The 22,844-nt window shown below is 40.2% G+C and overlaps 1 pseudogene; it reads right to left on the reverse strand.

The window, feature by feature from the left end:
• Positions 1-11,686: 11,686 nt before the first annotated feature.
• On the reverse strand, positions 11,687-17,345 carry LOC122797650 (annotated as a pseudogene).
• Positions 17,346-22,844: the final 5,499 nt, after the last annotated feature.

A 22,844-nucleotide genomic window follows, 5' to 3' on the forward strand; every position in this document is an offset into this window, starting at 1 on the left:
AACCCACTCAGTCAAAATAGGGGAAGCCACCTCTAGTAGTATACCCATAACAAGTGGTGTACCCCAAGGATCTGTCTTAGGGCCTCTACTGTTTGAAATATACTTTTCTGAGGTGCAAGCCAAAACCAGTGGTCTGTGGCTGACCAAGTTTGCAGATGACTGCAGAATGTCTATTTTCTCCAGTTGGTGGCATCCACAAACAGCTCTGCACTTGGTTGTTTATTCCCCTTAACATTTCATACTTATTTAAAAATGATTTGTGAAAATTAACATTTCATACTTATTTAAAGAATGACTTGTAACAAGAGCTCCAAATACAACATTGAGTTTATATCACATGCCACACAGTGGTACTGTTTACACAGTCATACAACTCTACCTATGTCAAGTAATTACATCAATTGTAAATCATATACCTATATGTTTTTAATTGGAAAGCTGTGTGTGAGTGCACTGATACCATATAGGGACACATTACAAATGAGGTGGATGTGGCTCATGCAGAAAAGTTACTGAACCAAATTCTGACAGGCTCAAAATGGTGCTAGGTACCAGCTCAGTAATCCTTCAGAACAGCAACACAATTGTGCATACAGTGGATTCACCAAGGTTGCAATTCCTTCACAACTTGTGATATGTTTGTGTGTATATAACATCATTACAACATGTGACTGAAACAAGACGTGCCCATGTAATCAGTATGACATTATATTGATGTATGTCACAGAACATTTAATGATAGTAGGTATACACATGCAAACCTGTGCCATACTGCAATTGTCACTGTGACAGTTGAATGAGAAATACTTAGAATGTTGATATGCTCCACTGCAAAAACTCTTGCATTATTAAGCAAACAATATACATAGTATCATTCCATGTCAACAGTTCTCAGGAGCCATATTACTACAATTGTTATGTACAGAACATATAATCAAATGTCAGTAGAAGCCATCACATCACAGATTGCAATACCCTCTTGTAGACCTACTGCACATCCACACCTCAACGTAATACATGTGGATGACAGCAACATTGATATGTGCAATGTTTATAGTGCCATTGGGCATTACTAGACTAAAGGCAAATTTCACATGAAATTATAGTCATTAGTTTGTATTACATACTGCCTCTGTCCATATGTGACATGTGCACCACCCCATGACAGAATTGATAATCACACATCCAGTGGTCTTGAGATGGCTTGCAAAGATGCATGGAAGGAATCTGATTCACAATGTGTGTATGTATCTTTGAGATAATGGCATCCTCCAGTCTTCTGCAGGAAGAATGTTGTGTTGACAGAGACAAAACGGGGATGCTGGATTTATGGGGCTATGTCAAAGGTTTCCTTGAGTGGTAGTTAAATGAAAAGAGACTCAAAAGATCACACAATGACCATAATGTACCATCATTCCCACACACAGCAGTTGACTGAGGTCAAATAGGAACATTAAACTTGTGAAGGTATAGAAGCTAGATTCCACAATATGTAAGAGTAGGACCACCACATATGTCTGATTTTAACAGTGCCACAGTGCACTTTATAGAGGATGCTAGCATCATTGTATGCTGAGAAGATGTTGGGAGGAGTATCTGACATAGATGTGGAGTCGTATTTTGGTGTAACATTGTCTCAAAAACATTACTGTCATGAACACACACAAGTTGACTGCTGTGAAATTAGAACCCCTAACTCTCTAGGTACAGAAGCTGGAGAGAACAGTACATATCACAAGCACCACAGCACGTCTGGCTTTCATACTGTCACACAGCACTTTAGAAATTATGACATCAGCATCAGTGTCTGATGAGAAGAAGATGGCAGTAGGAGTGTCTCACATGCTGTTCTAAAATGGTCTCCAGAATGTGAACTAACTGAACACAAACAGACACACCTAGTGAGGCTAGAACCCCTGCCTAACTATCTACAGAACAAAGTACTTAACACAAGTGCCACAGCACAAGTCTGGCTTTCATAGAGTCAGACAACACTTTATAGATAATGACATCAGCCATGTATCTTTTGGAGAAGATGCTGAGAGGCTTGTCTAAAATGGCTGTGTAGGCATGTACAGATGTAAATGTTTTTGTTCTACATGGAACCGGATTGCTGACAGTAGGATACAGACTTCTTCTGACTACGCAAGCACACCAGTTGACGGCAATGAGATTAGAACCCCTATCTAACTAGTTACACAAGCTAGAGAACACAGTACTTAACACAAGTATGGCAGCACAAGTCTGACATTTATACTGTTGCTGGACACTTTATAGAGGATGACATCATCATTGTATGTTGGAAGGCCTATATAAAATGTCTGTGTAGGCATGTACAACTGTAAACATTATTGCTCACCATGGGACTATATTGCTGACAGAAGGGTACAGGCTCATACTCTTCTGACTAGACACATATAGCAGTTGACTGCCTAAGTAGCTACACAGGCTGGAGAACACAGTAACTTAAATGACAAGCACCATGGCAAAAGTCTGACTTTTACACTGTTGCTGGACATGGATTTTAATGGGATGAAGAATAACTGTACAATAAACATAGTAATACATTCCAATCAGATCTTTCCATAGTGCACCACCGAGCAACTGGTTTGCCCGTATGATGGCAAAGTGTTTGCACAAGCGAAATTCACATTTAATGAATACGATTTGAACCTGAGAAATACTTATGCATTTAGGCTGTGGTAGAAATAGCTGGCAGATAGTATGGTGTCCATAGTGTATTTTATACTGGAAATGTTGTGTCATAACTTTTAAGACATTAAGGAATATTGCTTTTGCCTCTCCTATTTGCAGAAAGTTAAGCAATGAGTAAATGAGGGTCTCTCTTTAAATGGGAAAATAGTAACATATTTCTATTGGATCACCTCCCTTCATGCAAACACACTAAGTGGTGTGGCACAGCTGTCAGCACTTTGGATAATACTGCGTGTTAGAAATACAGCTACTGCTTAGCTTTCCCTGTGGCAGCAGGTGTAAGAGGAATAAGCTCATATTTACAATACAAATGACACAGAGTCCAAATCCAGGTCAATCTAATTTTTACACATAATGTATTAAAACCAAAAAAGTCCCAGGCAGAAGGCACAGAAGACAAGCTTCAATAAAACAGCAAAATTAAAACCAAAAAAACTTTTTATTAACAAAGGTGAGCGCTTTTGCTGTGAAACCTACTGCTTCTTCAGACAACCAAAGATCAAATAAGACATACTTAAATACAAAACATCTAAAAACAACAGCCAATAAAAAGCTTGCCTAAATCATTTATCAGTTAGTACAAGATTTAAAGGCACAATCATTCCTGTCATGACCTTCCTTACTTAAGTTTCTTGGCCCTCAATACAGGTTTAAGTGGAACACTATTGTTGAGTCCAAGACCTCTATGTGAGCCCAACCGTAAGATCCATTGTAATTCAATATTCTCAGTTTTATTAATAATGTCCCCCAACTTCATATTAGTCTCAACAACATGTAAAACCTGAAAAAGGAAGGTGTGATTACTACCGTCTTGAATCGTATGCTTGGCTAATGCACTAAAGTCAAAATCTTTCTTAGTGCACTAAAGGTGATCTCTCATTCTTTCCCTCAATTTACAGTTGGTTTCACCAACATAGGATCTGAAGCAAATAACACAATGTGCCACATAGATGTTTGATATTACAGTCAGCAGTGACTCTCAGCTGCCATAACCTACTGGTCCCAGGATGCTTAAAGAACCTGGACTCATCTATATTAACACAGTAGGCACAAGCACCACACCTAAGGGTATCTCCCCAGGTTACGTCAGTAGGACTCCTTCTAGGGTAGCACAAGTGCTGCTTCAGATTCATTCTATTTCTGAAAACAGATTTGAGTTGGGGTCCAACCAGTGCTGAGATCCTTTCATCAACCTGCATAATGGGCCAATTCCTCACCAAAATGTCTTGTATAATCCCAACATCCTGAGTGTAGGACAATACAACAGGAAGCACAGGAGACACAGAATTACATGGGTATACCACTCTCTCTGAGAAGTAGGGTCTTGCTTGACCACTCCGCTCATTTAACACTTTACAGTGAGCCTAATATATTTCCTTTTGTTTATAACCCCTTGATTCAAATGCTGCTCTCAAATAATCCATTTCCAAAAGAAAATCCTTCTCATCTCCAGATAAGTGAGATACTCGCATATTCTGGCCAGTGAGGATGTTAGAAAATACATAATGGGGGTGCATACTATCCCTGTGTAGAAAAGATGGAGCATAGCACTCTTTTCTAGGTAACTTGGTACAGAAACTGGTCTCTTTTCTAAAAACAGTAACATCCAAATAACTAATGGTAAGTGAGGAATAATTCATAGTAAAATGAAGAAAACCATTACTACAGTTAATTTCTTGAAAAAAGCCTTTGTAGCATGTCTTTGCTACCATGCCATGCAATAAAAGATCATCTACAAATCGACGAAAAACACATATGCTACTATTATACTTGCCTGTAATGAAATGCTGTTCCCATTCAACCATAACAAGGTTGGCATAAGAATTGGCACAACTAGTGACCATTGCTACCCCTGATACCTGCCAATAACACTGATTGTCAAAAAAGAAAATGTTGTTTTCAAGAACTAATTCCAATAACATGCATAACAAATCAACATAGCTAGAAGACAACTTGGTTCTCAGAAGAACTGCTTTAACCATAGCAATTCCCACCTGGTTCGGCATACAAGTGAATAAAGAAACTACATGTAAAGTTACTAAATAATCAGTCTTATTCATATCAATACTGTGCACAGCTTCATTAAAATCTCATAGAAAATGCTCAGTGTCTTTCAGAACCACAGGGGAATCATCCAACACCTTCCTTAGTTGTGATTCCAAGAAAATTGAAATAGGCTCAGTGAGCCATCCACCTCCAGCTACAATCGGTCTAAAACTCGGCCTGGCCGGATTTTTATGTATCTTGGGTAAACTGTGTAGCTGGGGTACTAAAGGTTGTTCAACTATGAAATACTCATACGGTGTCTGTGTTATTAAACCAAACAAAAATTTTCACATAAAGCATTTAAAATATGTGCTTGTATCTGGGGTACAACATTGACATTCACAGCCTTGTATACAGCAACATCAGATAACATATCAGACATAGTTGTGTAATAATAGTCAGAGTCCAACACCACCACCAGTCCTCCCTTGTCTGCTCGGCAGATAACTACGTCACATTGAACACACCCATGTAAGTTGGTATTGAAGGAGGCTACCACAGCCGTGTTCTGAGTGATGGGGACTAGTCTGGAATATTTCTAGGTATGCTCTTTAACCAGCTGAGTATTCCTTATTAGCAAAAGGGCTGGGGTTTATACCCACTAGTAAAACTGACATTAGTAGCTGTATAATTGAATTGAGACTGTTTACATGAAATGTAGCCCTAAAGTTGATGTTCAATGACCAGTTGAATGCACCTAGAATGCAATTTAAGAAACCTAGGCCCATACAGCAACTCAAATGGTGAAAAACCTGTGGATTCCTGGGGAACCTCTCTGTAAGCAAACAACAGATGGGGCAAATATTTGTCCTACTCCCTCTTAAACTGATCTGCAAATGCCCGTAGCATGGACTTGATTGTAGAGTTTAACCTCTTAACAAGACCATTTGTCTAGGGATGGTACGGGGTGGTCTTCATGTGCTTCACCCCACAGGATTTCCACAGACAAGTCAGCAGGTCTGACATGAAATTGGCACCTCCGTCAGTCAGTATTTCCTTTGGGAAACATACCCTGCTGAAACTCTCTAACAAAGCCTTTGCCACCTCCTCTGCCTCAGTAAAGGACAAAGGCAATGCCTCAGGGTATCATGTAGCATAATCCACTGCCACTAAGATATACTTTTCCCTGTGGAACTTGGTGAACTCAGAGGACCTACAATATCCATAGCTACCCTCTGAAATGGCTCCTCAAACACAGGCAAAGGCATCAAAGGAGCTCTCACCTCGTCTCCTACCTTGCCTACCTTTTGGCACTGCTCACAGGTCCTGGAGTACCCTGTTACATCCCTGGAAATTCCAGGCCAATAGAAGTTCTGCATAATATGCCTTTTTGTACATTTTATGCCCATATGACCTGCAAAGGGAATATCATGGGCTATGGCTAGAAGCGCCAGATGGTAGGCTCTAAGCACTACCAACTGGTGTACTCTCTCACCTTCTAGCCCTCCCTCAGGGGTCCACTCTCTGTATAGTAACCCTTTGTCCCAGTATACAGATTTCCCCTTTCCTTGAGAATCAGGTGCCTCCCTAGCTACCTGCCTCAGGCCTTGCAATGTAGGGTCTGAAAGCTGAGCCTGTCTCAACTCTCTCCTTGTAACCTTTCCCAGCTCCCCTTCCACAGGACATCTGGCATCCTCTGACAGTGGTGCCTCACTGTCAGCCTGGGTGCTACTACTCACCTCTACCTTTGCAGTCAGTCTGTCCAAGGAACCATCAGTACCCACAAGCAGCTGTGGCTCACCTTCAGTCTCACTGCTACTGGGTAGCTCCCTCCCTGAAGTAACCATCTCACCAGTCCTGGCTGTAAGTATGCAGTGTGTCTGAGTCCCCCCCCCCCAAGGCTACCAGACCCACATGCTTGTCTCCTAGACTGACTGCGTGTAACTGCACAAACACATGGTACTGCCTCATCCAAATCTTTACCTATCAGGACATCTGCAGGAAGATAGTTTTGTACCCTTGTTGTCTCAAGACAACCTACTATTGGCATTTTGTCTTTCCCACTTACTGGCTCCCTCATCTTTTGTTCCCCACCTTGCCTCCATGGACATCTGTATGCCACATGGCCCCACTGGTTGCATTCAAAACATTTAACCCTAGCTCCTGGACATGTACCTGGACCAGTGGCTTCCCCTGCTACTGGCAGATTCTGTTGGGGCAGTCCGTGCTGCCCACCATGGGTTCCTTTAGACCCATGAGCAACCCTGGGGGTCCCTTTCCTGTGCAGGGCTGCCCTGCTTGCCAGGTATAGGTCTCCCTTCTTCCCCCACTCATCTGAAGTGGCACATTGTCTATCAGCTAACCAGATCCTCATGTCCTCAGGCAAAGTGCTAAGGGCTACTTCCCTCACCAAAAGGTCTGCCAGCCCTTCAAAAGTGGTGACCTGACATCCACTCACCCACCTATGTAAATAAGTGCTCAGTTCAGCAATATATTCACACACACTTTCATCTGCCTTGCATCTATGCTCACAAAACTTTTTCCTATACGTTTCAGGTGTTAACTTAAACAATTCTAAGAAGTGATTTTTAACAGCAGTATAATCAAAACATGCAACGTCAGACATTTTTTGACAAAACAGTTACAGCTTTACTATGGAACAAGGGGGTCAGGAACCATACCCAGAGCCTTTGGTCAACACCATACTGTTTGCATACCCTCTCAAACATATGAATGAAACTATCAAAATGAATCCCTTGTTAAACTGCGGAAGAAATTTACTGACCTTTTGTGCTTCTGGGGTCCAGTTACTCCCTTCCCCATTACCTCCATGACTCTGGCGTAGAGTCAGCATTTCCCTCTCATGCTCCCTCTGCTGCTCCTTTTCCCCAGCTTCCAGGTGTAGCAGTTTCTCATTCTCCTTAGCCTGTAGACTCCACAGTCTCTCAGCTGTTTCTAGCTCCAAATGCCTGGCCTCCAACTCAAGTCTCTTTAGCTACAGATGGATTTTTAAGTCCTCTGCAGAAAGGTTCAGCTGTCCATTCTCTGAGGGTATTATATCTCCACTGCCAGTCTGATTGTCCTTCTGGTTGCTGTTTTCTAATACAGCTGTAACCAAGGCTGCAATCAGGTCTGCCTTAGTCAGGTTTACATGCACCAGTCCCCTAGCCTGGCACATCTCCGCCAGCTGGCTCCTTGTCAGCTTTCCATACTCCTCTGCTGACATGCTGCCTGCTCAACCTAACTAACTAAGCTAACAAAAGAATAAAACAATTGTGATCTGAGTATTCACTGTGTGGCTGATTTAGAGTACAAAACACCTTCAGAGCTTACTGTACACAAGCTACAGGAATTCACTCTACCCACACCAGTACAAGCCAATTAGTATTTGCCAACCAATTAATATGTGGTGTGGATATCTCACCACTGCCAAACAAGTAATATGTGACACCTGTGCTCTGGTCCAGCAATCAAGGAGCCTCAATCCTCACCACTAACACCAGTGAGGGGTGTCTATAGGAGGAAAGGATAGCAAATACACACATTAAAGTGCAATTTCCCTTAAGAGTACACAGAAATCACAGTCAGTCTGGGGCTGGTCGCTCCCTTGCTCTCCAGGTCCCCAATAAGACTCCCCACTGGCACAGCTATTGGGTCCAGATCTCAGCCTACTGGGCAAGCTAAAACCTCCAGCACCCTTTCTGTCCAACCAGTGCTTCATGTCCCTGCCCAAGTAGCTGACACACATACACACACACACACACACACACACACACACACACACACACACACACACACACACACACACACACACACACATACACTTTGAGAAGAGTTTATACAACTACACAGACACTCCTGGGGAAGGCTGGCACAGGTTCTCCAGCTGTGCCCCTTTTTCCCAGACTATACGGTAGTACCAGCTGCCACCACCCACTAATATTTATCAGCTACTCAAAGGCCCTTAAAAAGGTGTCCAATTATTACTGTGCAATATTATTATCCAATTGGTAGTATAGCCCATGACGAAAGCTATTGGAGTGGCTTTGTACAATTTTCCAAAGACATGCAAGTACTCTAAAGAGCTTAAATTATCTCTACAAAAACAACCACAGCTGAAAGGGTTTAAAATATTTAACAAAAAATAGTCAAAACACAAGACAATACTTTTTACTACACAGTGCTAGTCAAGAGTTCAGAGAAATACTTACGTAATTCAGTTGTACAGTTCTGACATCACAGAAAAACACAGTCTAATCTTTCTAGTTTCTAGCTATTTCTAAGAGAAAACACAAGTCTAAGATAAACTTACATAAAGAGCAAGACAGTGCTGATGAGTTGGATGGTCAAGACAAAAAATGCTTAATGATGTCTGATTCTCTCTGTTTTTAAAATGACATTCCTGGTTCACTTTACATCATTCTTCACACTTCTCTGAGGTTCCCAGGCTAACAGGCTACATTCTTTAGTAAGCTCACACCAGGTCAGGAAGCAAAGCCATTAAGGACATTTATGCATGCAAATTCCGGCCATTAACTCTGGCCTTAAAACAATAGCAAGAATTCCTTCATCAAGACCTTCCGGAACCGTGTTTACATTAAAGGTTCACAACATGATTTACTTGGTCAGCAGAGTGCACTATTGTTACATTTTTTTCAGTTCCACATGTAAAACTATTTTTATCATTTAAGACAACAAGCCTGTGGTTTACATTAGTATTTACAGATGACAGAATTATCTCCAAAATTCTATCTGTCTAGGCTGGCAGCCTTTTATCTATCTTCACCCAATCATCACAGCATGGCATGGTAGCGAAGACATGCTACAAAGGTTTTTTCAAGAAATTAACTGTAGCAATGGTTTTCTTCATTTTACTATGAATTATTCCTCACTTACCATTAGTTATTTGGATGTTACTGTTTTTAGAAAAGAGATCAGTTTTTGTACCAAGTTAAATAGAAAAAAGTGCTATGTTCCATCTTTTCTACACAGGGATAGTATGCACCCCATTATGTATTTTCTAACATCCTCACAGGCCAGGCTATGCAAGTATCTTGCTTATCTGACGATGAGGAGGATTTTCTTTTGTAAATGGATTATTTGAGAGCAGCATTTTAATCAAGGGGTTATAAACAAAAGGAAATATATAAGGCTCACTGTAAAGTGTTAAATGAGTGGAGTGGACAGGCGAGGCCCTACTTCTCATACCCATGTACATCTAGCACTGTGTCTCCCGTGTTTCCTGTTGTATTGTCCTACACTCAGGATGTTGGGATTATACAAGACATTTTGGTGAGGAATTGGCCCATTATGCAGGTTGATGAAAGGATCTCAGCAGTAGTTGGACCCCAACCCAAATTTCTTTTCAGAAATAGAATGAATCTGAAGCAACACTTGTGCTACCCTAGAAGGAGTCCTACTGACATAACCTGGGGAGGTACCGTTAAGTGTGGTGCTTGTGCCTACTGTGTTAATATAGATGAGTCCAGGTTCTTTAAGCATCCTGGGACCAGTAGGTTATGGCAGCTGAGAGTCACTGCTGACTGTAATACCAAACATCTGGTTTATGTGGCACATTGTGTTATTTGCTTCAGATCCTATGTTGGTGAAACCAACTGTAAATTGAGGGAAAGAATGAGAGATCACCTTTATTGCACTAAGAAAGTTGTTGACTTTAGTGCATTAGCCAAGCATACGATTCAAGAAGGTATTAATCACACCTTCATTTTTCAGGTTTTACATGTTGTTGAGACTAATATGAGGTTGGGAGACATTATTAATAAAACTGAGAATATTCAATTACAATGGATCTTATGGTTGGGCTCACATAGAGGTCTTGGGCTCAACAATAGTGTTCCACTTAAACCTGTATTGAGGGCCTAGAAATTTAAGTAAGGAAGTTCATGACAGGAATGGCTGCTCCTTTAAATGTTGTACTAATTGATAAATGATTTAGGCAAGCTTTTTATTGGCTGTTGTTTTTAGATGTTTTGTATTTAAGTATGTCTTATTTGATCTTTAGTTGCCTGAAGAAGCAGTAGGTTTCACTGCAAAAGCACTTAACTTTGTTAATAAAAAGTTTTTTATGGTTTTAATTTTGGTATTTTATAGAAGTTTGTCTTCTGTGCCTTCTGCCTGGGACTTTTTTGGTTTTACTACATTACGTGTTTAAGCTCACATTTTTGGGAGTTGTTCTCTAATTTTTACACATGTTGTCAGGATGGTATTACATAAGTAAATGTGATAATTCCTGCATATGTGAGAGGCAATGACTACAGTGAAGTACTGTATAAAAATGAACATCACTCGATTTATGTCAACAGTACACATATGGATTTGCATTTTTATACATTCAGCAGTCTAAATAAATGGTACAGTAAATGTTTCAAAGTCCTGCCTTTATTCTGCTTTAACTGTGAGTTCCTTTATAGGTTCATAGGGTCATAGGTTGTTACTAGACCAATGACCACTAAGGCCCTTACAAGCCTAGCAATGCATTTCAAGCAAATGTACCCTGGGAACTCATTTTTTATCAACAGCATAAGCTTTCAGTTACAATGGTAAAAGAGCATCTTTTTAGTATAGGGCTAAACCCACCAATTTGGAATTACTTGCAACACAGTTGCTATACTTAATCATACTATTATTTTACATTGTAAAGATAACTATGAAATAAAGCAAAACAGTGGTAGCAGTCATCAAAATAGCTACACAAATGAAGCAAGGCATTCAACAGATCCTGGGAGTCCTGGTACAATTTTTACATTGTGGTTGTCAAGTGAAATTTTCTGACTGATAATTCTTTCCAGACATAGGGAGTTCTGCTTCAGGTAATGGGACCTTTTTTGCTGTGAGCCTTTCGAATGGTAGAATCCATAGAGAAAGCCACCAAGAATCTGATGGCTTCATGTTCCCAAAAGCCATTATTCCAGTGATGGCAAGAATGAGTTGCTGCTCTGACCAAACAGAGAAGGATAAACATTTTTCATATGCTGACATTATGGCTTAACTGTCTAATAAACAATACATGATGATCTTCCACACTGGCCTTGATTTTACGCAAGAAAGTAACTGCTTCTCTGCCATCAATCAAACAGAGATCATATGTCAGGGCTACATACGTCATCGGTCGCATTTCAACCTTTCCTGCAACTGCTACTGGTCGATCAAAGATGCCATGCATGCTCAGGATTGCAGACTGAGGTGGGTTTATAATGGGAGTTCCAAACAGACACAAACACTCCTCCATTGCTGATCATAAAGGTTCCACCATCCGTATCTTCAATGGCAAGCTCATTCTTATGGCCCTTTCTCCCAGATCATTAATGGCATTCTCGATATCGGCAAAATTCATTGACCCAACATTTTTGATGACAGGAACTATTAAACCTTTTGGTGTCACCACAGCAACACTGTATTAAACCCTTTGGTGTCACGACAGCAGCACTGATGTCAGTATAATCTCTGTAAACAATTTCTTTGGTTGTGTTGTAAATAACAGCATTTATAACAGGCTAGTCCTGCAAGGCATATGCTGCTGCCTTCACAAAGCTGATATAAAACCTTGTTTCAAATTGTGTTTCTTCAAGAAGGAATCTCTGTGATGCACCCTCATGTCCTGTATATTACTTGTATCAATTTCATTAAAAGGGGTCAACATTACACACACATTCTGATCTTCTTTTAACTTCTGTGCAGTCCTCAATCTCATCTGGTTCATCTTCACACTCTGTTCAGATTGGATGCCTTTGGCACTGGTGTCCATAACAGGGGATGGAAGAGCTGCAGTAGGCTTGATGGCTAAAACTGGTTTACTGTCCATGACTTGTACAGTTACAGGAGGCACTTGTGGCATTGCAGACAGCATAGGTCCTGAAGCCACCTCAGTAGGAAGGGAAGGAGGAGGAAGTGGTGTTGAAGGTGCAGGAGAAGGTATAAATGTATCAGCTTCTGGCATAGTTTTGCAGCCGGTTTTGCTTTAGCAAGTGTTCCATCTATTTTCCTGAGTTTAAAAAGTGGTGCTCCTCCTTCTACTTTTCCACCATCTGGCACCACAAACTCTTCAATTACACCAGCTGAGGGTGATGTTACTTGAACTGATGTCTTGTCTGTTTCAGTCTTGCATACTACTTCATCTTCTGCAACAGCATCTCCAACAGCTTTCTCCCACCTGATTTCCCCCTCCATGATGGACTCTGGAAAGGCTGGAGAATTGACTGTAATGACTTCATTATTGCACACTGCTGATGTCCTAAAATATTTAACACAAGATAAATGAGGGTTGCATTCCAGCAATAGTGGTGGTTGATGGTGGGGGAGGATCAAACAACCAAATGCAACCCTACAAAAGGGCACAGCAAAATTGTAAAAATGACGAAAGGCAACAACAGGAACCTGAATCAAGGACCAACAATGAAAAACCAAGAGAATTTATTCACAGACACGTCCACCGACTAAGCGCTTTCACCTAAAAAGGCATCCTCAGAGTCGGTTAGAACATCACAATCAACATATATATACATAATTAGAACTTATTAAACAATGACATCACATTTTAAATGCACCAATGAGCCCAAGCACTGCCTCAACCCAATTAAAGATACAAAACCTATTCTAATACAATTCTAAAAAATGTTAAAAAAATTAGAACACAAAATAAATCACAACAATTAACTGCATACTATGACTTGTACATATACACATACACTTATATGTTAAGAAAACTTACAAAAATATATGAATATAAAATACATATATCTCAGCCTGTAGACCTTGAAAATGATGACTCTGTTAAACAGAATAGAGTAGGTGCAGCATAACACAATACCCTCACCCTTTGAATTAAATACAACTTGCTTTCTGTTTTAACACTGGTTTGATGGATATACATTCATTAATACCCGGACACCTCATGGCATTTAATCTCACCTGCCATTGAACTTCTAAAAGGGCCACCTTGTTGCTTATATCACCCCCTTGATCCTCATATACCCTGTCAATAACAAAAAACAAGAACTTTTTGAAATTCTTGCAATAACAACTGTGTATAAACAACGCATTATGTGCATCCTTACTCTTTATACTGCGTACATGCTCACTTATTCGATCTCGCAACCTACGTGTGGTCATCCCAACGTAGAATGCGTCACATGTACTGCAAGAAGCCACATAAACTAAACATTTTGTATTACAGTTACACTGACCTGGGCATGCAATTGTACGATCAAAACCTTTTACAACCAAGTGTGTACCCTCACTGATAAATCTACAAACTCTACACCTACCACACTTAGACATAATTGATTTCCTGACCCTGGGCACCCTTTCCATAATTGCTTTTAAGTTAACACCTTTACTAAACACAATCCTAGGTGCCTTCCCAATTATGTCCTTAGTGTCCTTATCTAAACAGTGATTCCATACTTCACGTACCGATGCTGCAATGACAGTGGCCTTCTCATTATAGTTAAGAATCAAGCAGGCTTTATTCTTCCCTATATCCTTATTCATGTTGTTCAACTCCATACTACTCGCCCCATTAACTTCACTTCTCAATATAGGTTCAAAAACAGTGTTCCTTTTCCTGACTACTTCCTTTTTAACCTTTAATAAAAGGTTAAGTGGATACCCCCTATCCATAAACATACCCACAAGCTTGTACATTTCCTCTCTAAAAAGAATATCATCACTGATTATCCTAGATAACCGTACCATTTGTCCCTTTGCCACCCCTCTTTTTTGATAATAGGGGTGACAACTGGAAAAATGCAAAAAGGAGTTGGAATAGCTATCTTTCCTATATAATGTACTAGCCAATCCTTCATGATCCTTAAAAATTGTCAAATCCAAGTAGTTCACCCTATCCACACAATATGTGTATGTGAATCGCAAAAAACTAGTGGAGGAATTAATGTACTCCATGAACTCAATAACACTGCTCTCATCACCATCCCATAGGATGAGTAAATCATCTAAGTATCTGTTGTACAACACTACTTTCTCCCAAAATCTGGATTGAAAAATACAGGTTCTCTCCCATGCCAATAGTACAAGGTTTGCAAAAACTGGTGTGCATCTTGCACCCATGGCCACTCCCGAACACTGTTGATATACCTCACCTTCAAATTTGATGAAATTATTTTTCAAAACAGTTTCCATCAAATCACAAATGATATTAATCTTGCTTTTGTCAAAACTGGAACTAAGCAATAAGCTGTCCCGAAACATTTCCATGCCTTCACCGTGCGGAATGACCGAAAACAAATTCACAACATCTATTGTCAAAAAACAAAAGTTCCTAGTACACTTAACAAAAGCCTTCAACCTCTCCAAACAGTGCCAGGAATCCTTGATGATATGAGCTACATCACTAACAACTATTTTACACGCTTCATCCACAAACGCTGCAAGGGGTTCAGTCTTGGAACCCCTGGCAGATACAATTGGTCTAAATTGTAGCTGCTCCAGCCCTTTATGTACTTTAGGTATACCAAAAATGTTTGGAGTAACAGGGTATCTAACTGTAAGAAAATCAAATTCCGACTCTGTTATTTCACCTTGAAATAGGGCATCCAATAAATACAAATCAATTCTTCTATAGGCCACGTTCATTTCATTAACCGATACCCTTGTATAAGTATCTGTATCTGCAAGTAAACCCATCATAGATGTCGAATAATCCATTTGGTTCATCAACACCATTCCCCCCCCTTTGTCTGGTTTCATGCATCTAATACTGTTCGAAGATTCCAGCTCTTTGAGAACACTTCTCTCTGCAGGGGTCAGGTTATCAGAACTAACATCCTTTCTGCCACATATCCTCCTAACCTCGAACTCCATAAGATTTTCCAAGACTGAAACCACATAACTACTAGGTGGTATGAATGTACTCTTCCTTTTTAACTTGGAATCACAGTTATCACAATCCATCCCCTTCTTATCATGATAATATAGTTCCAGATTTAGTCTCCTCATAAACAACTTAATATTAATCAAAACCTGTGAGACATCCAATCTGAAACTAGGTACAAAACTAGTTCCTTTAGTAAACAATTGAAAATGTACATCCCCAACTATCATATCAGTGTAATTATATATAAAAAAACCTTGTTGTTTGATAATTTTACACCCAACACATGTCACAATGGAATTGTCACTTGCACACCCATTTATGATGTCTTTTTGTCTGCACTCCAGTCCATTACAACTGTTATCACTGATACAATGAGGCAATACTATTTCATATACATTGCCTATATCATCAGAGTCATTCACTTCCAGATCATCTCCATTGACTGAACAATTACTGCTGTTACTGTTGCACATAACACCATCATGTAATATCCTGCATTCATTACAATACACACCCCCCCCATTGTTGACACACATTAAAACATCAGTGTAATTGGGCTCAACACATACATTTTTGGCATCAATGTCCAATTTGACAAAAGTCCCTAAAGCCTCCTCAATTGGTGGCCCCTCGGACTGCTGTCCAAATGTCTGTCCACCCTCATCGGTCTCCAGTCTTTGTTCCTCAGTCTCTCGGACCTGCGAGGTCCCATTGCCTGCTCCAAAAAAACTTCCTCTTCAAAACCAATGTCATGCATTGCAGTCTGAGCCATATCAGAGTTACTGGCATGGCCAGAGACAGATCTACCTTGCCCCACCCCACCCTGATGAACAATATCACCAACCCGTCTGTATTGCAATTTATTGCCTGGGGGGTAGGCAGTATGATTTTGATAGTCAAGCTTGTCTCTGGCTAACTTTTTGTGTTTCAATGCCTTACTTTTGGCCACAAAAGCTTCCAGGTTCCTAAGAACCCTATGGAATTTTTCCTCATATTGAAAAAAAATTAAGTCTGTGGTAATGCTGTCATGCAATCTACAAATTTCTCCTCGCAGTGCTGTTAACCTGGTCACATTGTTCTTGATAACAATGTCTAACATATCCAACCCTGCCTTATCGAAAAGGGTAATCAATTCAGAGAAGGCTTCACTGCCTTCTTCAATTCCCATCGGCTGCTTCCATAACCGGAGCCCTTTAGGCACCTGTTTAAGTGCCTTGGACTGCTCAAGGAACAAATTGTCAAGCTGGAGTGCCCTGTACTTGACACAAAGCTTATCATACCTTACTATCTGCTCCTCCAAGCTATGGAAACTCGCCGACTGCATATCAGAACGAACCAAGCCGTTAACATCCACTGAAAATACCGGAGCCTCCAGCCATGACTGCAAATCATGGCTCCGTCTTCTTCTTTGCACTTCCCCCGACAAGGCCCCTCTGGCAGGTCGACTCCGATTGGTTGAGGCAGCACCAACACCATCAGACTCCCTCCGATTGGTCCCTGGAGCTAGCACACCAGAATCCGGAACTCCACGAACAGCCGAAACACCGGGCAAACTCAAACCCGTTGTTTCCCTTGTATTGGAAACAACATTTGCAAAGGTATCCGACCTATTATAATTTTGCCCTGGTGGAATAGAGTCAGTGTCATTAACGGGAGAATGGAGGGTAAATAGTTCAACTTGCGTGTCAGTAGGACTGACACACGCCGTATCTCCATCTTTACCATTATCCCTCTCATAGGTTTTTAACAATTTTTGTACAGCAAAAGAAAGTTCCTTTAAAGCATTCTCCATGGTTTTCGTCAACCCACGATCCAGAAAACAGTGCTGCCACACACAAGGAATCAAACAACCAAATGCAACCCTACAAAAGGGCACAGCAAAATTGTAAAAATGACGAAAGGCAACAACAGGAACCTGAATCAAGGACCAACAATGAAAAACCAAGAGAATTTATTCACAGACACGTCCAACGACTAAGCGCTTTCACCTAAAAAGGCATCCTCAGAGTTGGTTAGAACATCACAATCAACATATATATACATAATTAGAACTTATTAAACAATGACATCACATTTTAAATGCACCAATGAGCCCAAGCACTGCCTCAACCCAATTAAAGATACAAAACCTATTCTAATACAATTCTAAAAAATGTTAAAAAAATTAGAACACAAAATAAATCACAACAATTAACTGCATACTATGACTTGTACATATACACATACACTTATATGTTAAGAAAACTTACAAAAATATATGAATATAAAATACATATATCTCAGCCTGTAGACCTTGAAAATGATGACTCTGTTAAACAGAATAGAGTAGGTGCAGCATAACACAATACCCTCACCCTTTGAATTAAATACAACTTGCTTTCTGTTTTAACACTGGTTTGATGGATATACATTCATTAATACCGGACACCTCATGGCATTTAATCTCACCTGCCATTGAACTTCTAAAAGGGCCACCTTGTTGCTTATATCACCCCCTTGATCCTCATATACCCTGTCAATAACAAAAAACAAGAACTTTTTGAAATTCTTGCAATAACAACTGTGTATAAACAACGCATTATGTGCATCCTTACTCTTTATACTGCGTACATGCTCACTTATTCGATCTCGCAACCTACGTGTGGTCATCCCAACATAGAATGCGTCACATGTACTGCAAGAAGCCACATAAACTAAACATTTTGTATTACAGTTACACTGACCTGGGCATGCAATTGTACGATCAAAACCTTTTACAACCAAGTGTGTACCCTCACTGATAAATCTACAAACTCTACACCTACCACACTTAGACATAATTGATGGTGGGGGAGGATGTTGATAGAAGCTGATCTTTGGAACAAAGAGAAAACCTGAAGCTGAGTGTCTATGTACAGAGTTTCTAACCTGGATAAAAGCAGGGGGTGAGCAGCTAAGAGACCGCTACAGGCACTGGCACCATGACAGCATCAAATTTAAGCAGCATTGCACTGAGGTAACCTTGCTAGTGCAGCCGATGCTATAGATCCTGAAGAGCCATTCACCGTCCCTTGGCATTGGTGTGCAATGCCAAACTCTAGGCAAAATGTAGAAAAAATCCATATGTATAGATAACAGGACATAGTGAATATGCTGTGTGCATGGAAATTCATTCACTAGCAACAATATGTTATTATACTTCTCCTTTAGACCATGTCAGCTGAGTATATGGTTTTAATGACACCTGCAGTATATGCTGCTATACCTTTATTGTCATATGTTGACCACATCAAATGTAAAGCAAAAGCAGTGTGTCAAAAAGATGGCTCAACTAAGACTGTCAGAGAGCATAAAAAGCCATCCTGAGCAAGTAACTGACCCCCCCACGACTGTGCTACATCCAATACAAATGCCAATAGTATCCAAAACATCCAAAGACCAAAAGCAAGTAAAGCTGTTTATTAAGATAAAATATAGAAAAGGTTAAGCGCTTTCATCTCAAGCTGTAAGAGACTTCTTATGTCAGTGCAGCACTAAAATATTAGACTAATACCAAAGGAAGAGTGATATCAATCCTGCGACAGGAGATGGGGGCAAGAATCATACCAGCTAATTCCTTTGACCCAAAAGTATGTAGAGATGTATGTCAGTGTAGTGACTGGGACTTCCCATTAATCAAAAGGAGAGGACTATAACATTTTCATAAACCCCTCTCTGAATAAGATTCCTGCATGTAAGGATATACTTCAGAGACAGCATGGCAGACTGACAACTCCTTTGAAAGAAATGAGCCCATAGGCTGTCCAAAGAGTCCATTATTCCACTGAAAATTAATTCATGCTTACCTGAGTAAATAAGAGTAGCTAGTAGGATTAACTAATGTTTGGTTGGATAACTGTTTGATCCTGTAATTAGAACATTAGACACAGTAACAGTTTCCTTCAGATCATTCAATGATCCAGCTGGACCTGACAGGAATTTGCATCATCCAAGACCATGAAGATTTGTTTCCATATTATTAAAGTAGAAAAAGGACAGGGAAAGAATTAATGGCTGTATTAAAGCATACTGGAAGTGTGAAAGGTACAAGTGAGTTCCTTGCAAACAGAAATTGGAGCTCTGTAACTTATATGAAACAGTGCTATACTGTATAGTAGACATATCTGTAGTATTCTTTATTTAGTGCATACTGCAGTTTTTCTCTTTGGTTATTCACTGAAAATGTTCTCTGTCTAGTCACACGTTCTGAAAAACAAAATGTAAATGCACAAATAAATCACTGAAATGCATATTAAAATGTATTTGCTAATAATATTTAATTTGATCCTGCATATAGAGACACTGAATAAGATAAAATAGTTAAAATTAACTGGTATGCATTTAACTGCATCACATAAGAGAATTTAGAGAGTTAAACTAAAGGGAATCCTTATAAACAAGGACAATGGCAACTTCCAAATGCTTGACCCCACACAGTTTGGCTTTGTCAAAGGGAGATCATGCCTGCTAAACTTGGTCAACTTCTTCGCAACAGTCACCAAAGGCATGGATGAGAGGAAGACAGTGTACACCGCTTACCTTGACCTAGCCAAAACTTTTAACACTATTCTCCCCTTAGGCATAATAGATAAACTCTCTCAGCTAGGCATCAATCCATATGTTACCAGATGGGTAGCTAAATGACTCACTGATAGAACCTACTCAGTCAAAATAGGGGATGCCACCTCTAGTAGTAGAACTGTAATGAGCAGCATACCCCAAGGATTGGTCTTGGGGTCTCTACTGTTTGGGATATACTTTTCTGAGGTGCAAGCCAAAACCAGTGGTCTGTGGCTGACCAGGTTTGCAGATGACTGCAAGCTGGGCACTGTCTTAAATTCCCGTAGTGATGTGAACATCCTACAAGAGGGCCTTACCCAAACTAATGACTGGTGCCAGAAGCATGGCCTCAAACTGAATGCCAAGAAATGCATCACTATCCCCTTTGGGGAAAATGTTGTTTCCACTAATTATCACATTAATAGCAATGTACTAAGCATGCAATCAGTTATGAGGGACTTGGGCACCCAGGTTGATAGCAACCTGATTTTTGACCACCACATTGCCTCCCTTGTACAGAAGGCTTTCTAAATGGCCCACCTCATAAGTAAGGGCATTTCATTCAGGAACAAGGAGGTCATAATGTCCCTGTACTCCTCCCTTACCAGACCCATTATCAAGTGCAATGTCCCCTTCGGCATGTACCTTGCCAAGCATATGCAGCAGCTGGAGAGACCACAGAGGTTTGTGACCAGGAAAATCCAGGGCTTAAAACACCTATCCTATTGAAATAGGCTAAAAGCCCTGTCCCTCTACTCAGTCTTGTACAGACTGCTCAGAAGGGACCTGTGTTGGGAATACATGGCTGTCTCAGACCCAGCTTTGATGGAGTTGCAGCATTTCCATAAGTCAAACTCCACTCACGCAACTCACACACAAGGCCTCAACTTGGTCTGCGACATTAATAGAACTTGGTGGGATAGATTTGTGTCCCAAAGACTCAGCCATCTGTGGAATAGACTCCCTCTCCATGTCAAGCAGAGTGCCTCATTAGCCCTCTTTAAGAGAAAACTGGACAACTGGATGGGAAATAGAAACTGCACCCCTGGGCTCCCACCTGTGTCTCTGCTAGACAGGGGAAACAGGTGCTGAATTTGTGGGAACATGGGCAAAATTCTTGGCTAGGCTTATAAGGGCCTCCAGGCCAATAGCCTAGTATCGTCCTCATCCTATGAACCTAGGAACCTAATACTCTTAGACACTTTGCACAGAACAAGTACAGCATTATAAGGAAAGGGGTTGGACCTTTTAGTATTTGATATCTTCTACTTAGTGGTAAAATGAGAACTCACATGTAGTGAAAAAATATGGGGATAACTATAAACTGGAAAGCTGTGTTATCTCCATCACAGATATAGAAGTATTACAAACTGGAACAGGTGCTCTACTCTTGCAGTGTTCTGACCACACACTCATACTCTGTGTAATGAAATATAGTATGCTTCATGCTTTGTCATGTGCAAAGCGTCTATTCCTTCATTCTAACTCTGTTTTGGGTATCAGCAAATAAAGGACTCTGGATCTGGAGAAAGTAAGAGAAAACTAGAAAAGGAGAAAACACTGGTGGGGAAAAGCCCTGCAGCTATTCAGCAAAAGGGGGTCCAGGTTTAAGCTTTCAGAGGTGTTCAAAAAAAGTAAGACACTAGAAATATATAAAGATGGGAAAGAATAGAAAATGCTTTAAGTAGCCACTCAAATGATAAAACTGCAATAATCAGAAGATGAAATAAAGGAAGGAGTGGGTTGAGTATTTGGCTTCTCAAAAAGAACTGTTAAAAATAGTAGTTACAAGACAGAGCATGCACAGAAATCCAAGAGTTTGTGCTATACCAGAGAAATTAGAAGGAATAGATTGCATTCATTTACATATGTACAAATAAGCAGCTGGACTGGTACTCCACAGCAGGATTTGTTATCTGAATGGAAAACTCTGCATGTATGTATGTGTGTGCGTGTGTGTGCCTGTGCATGTGTGTGTGTGTGTGTGTGTGTGTGTGTGTGTGTGTGTGTGTGTGTGTGTATATATATATATATATATATATATATATACACACACACACATATATATATATATATATATATATATATATATATATATATATATATATATATATATATATATATATATGTATATGCAATATGAGGAAGAAGCCAAGTCTTATAGTACTAAAGATGCAGTCATACCCGCAGAAGGAATTGCTATTGACAAAAAAGTGTGTCAGAATGATAAAGTATTGTCAGCTGGGGACACTAGAGTGTTTCTGGAAAGTTATTATTCAGTATACATCAAGCAGAAAGAAGTTTAGTTTATCTCTGCTATCAGGGAATGTCAAGAGGCAGGTGTGAGATTCAAGCTGCTGTATCCAGCATTATTTAGGATATTTTTCCTGGAGGATCACAGATATTTTTGGATGGAGAACAGGCTAAAGAAGAAATATAGAAGTTTACCAGCAAACAGTAAGCCAGCAACCTAAAGGGACTCTCCTTCTCATTCTAATGACAATAACAATGCCCAAAGAGAGTACTTGTCAGTGAAACATTATCCATTACTCCAAAGCAGGGGTGGCTCGTGGTATCAGACTGCCGGACTGCAGCCCTCCCACCTAGAAAAATAAAAATAAAAATCTTTAAAACTAAAAAACAAACAGAAAAAAAAAAAGCACAAGTCCAGACTGCCTTTATCAGCAGTCCGGATAGAGATAGACAGGTACCC

This window comes from Protopterus annectens, chromosome 3.part1 (genome assembly GCF_019279795.1).
Source record: "Protopterus annectens isolate FY-2018-M chromosome 3.part1, PAN1.0, whole genome shotgun sequence".
NCBI classification, from domain to species: domain Eukaryota; kingdom Metazoa; phylum Chordata; order Ceratodontiformes; family Protopteridae; genus Protopterus; species Protopterus annectens.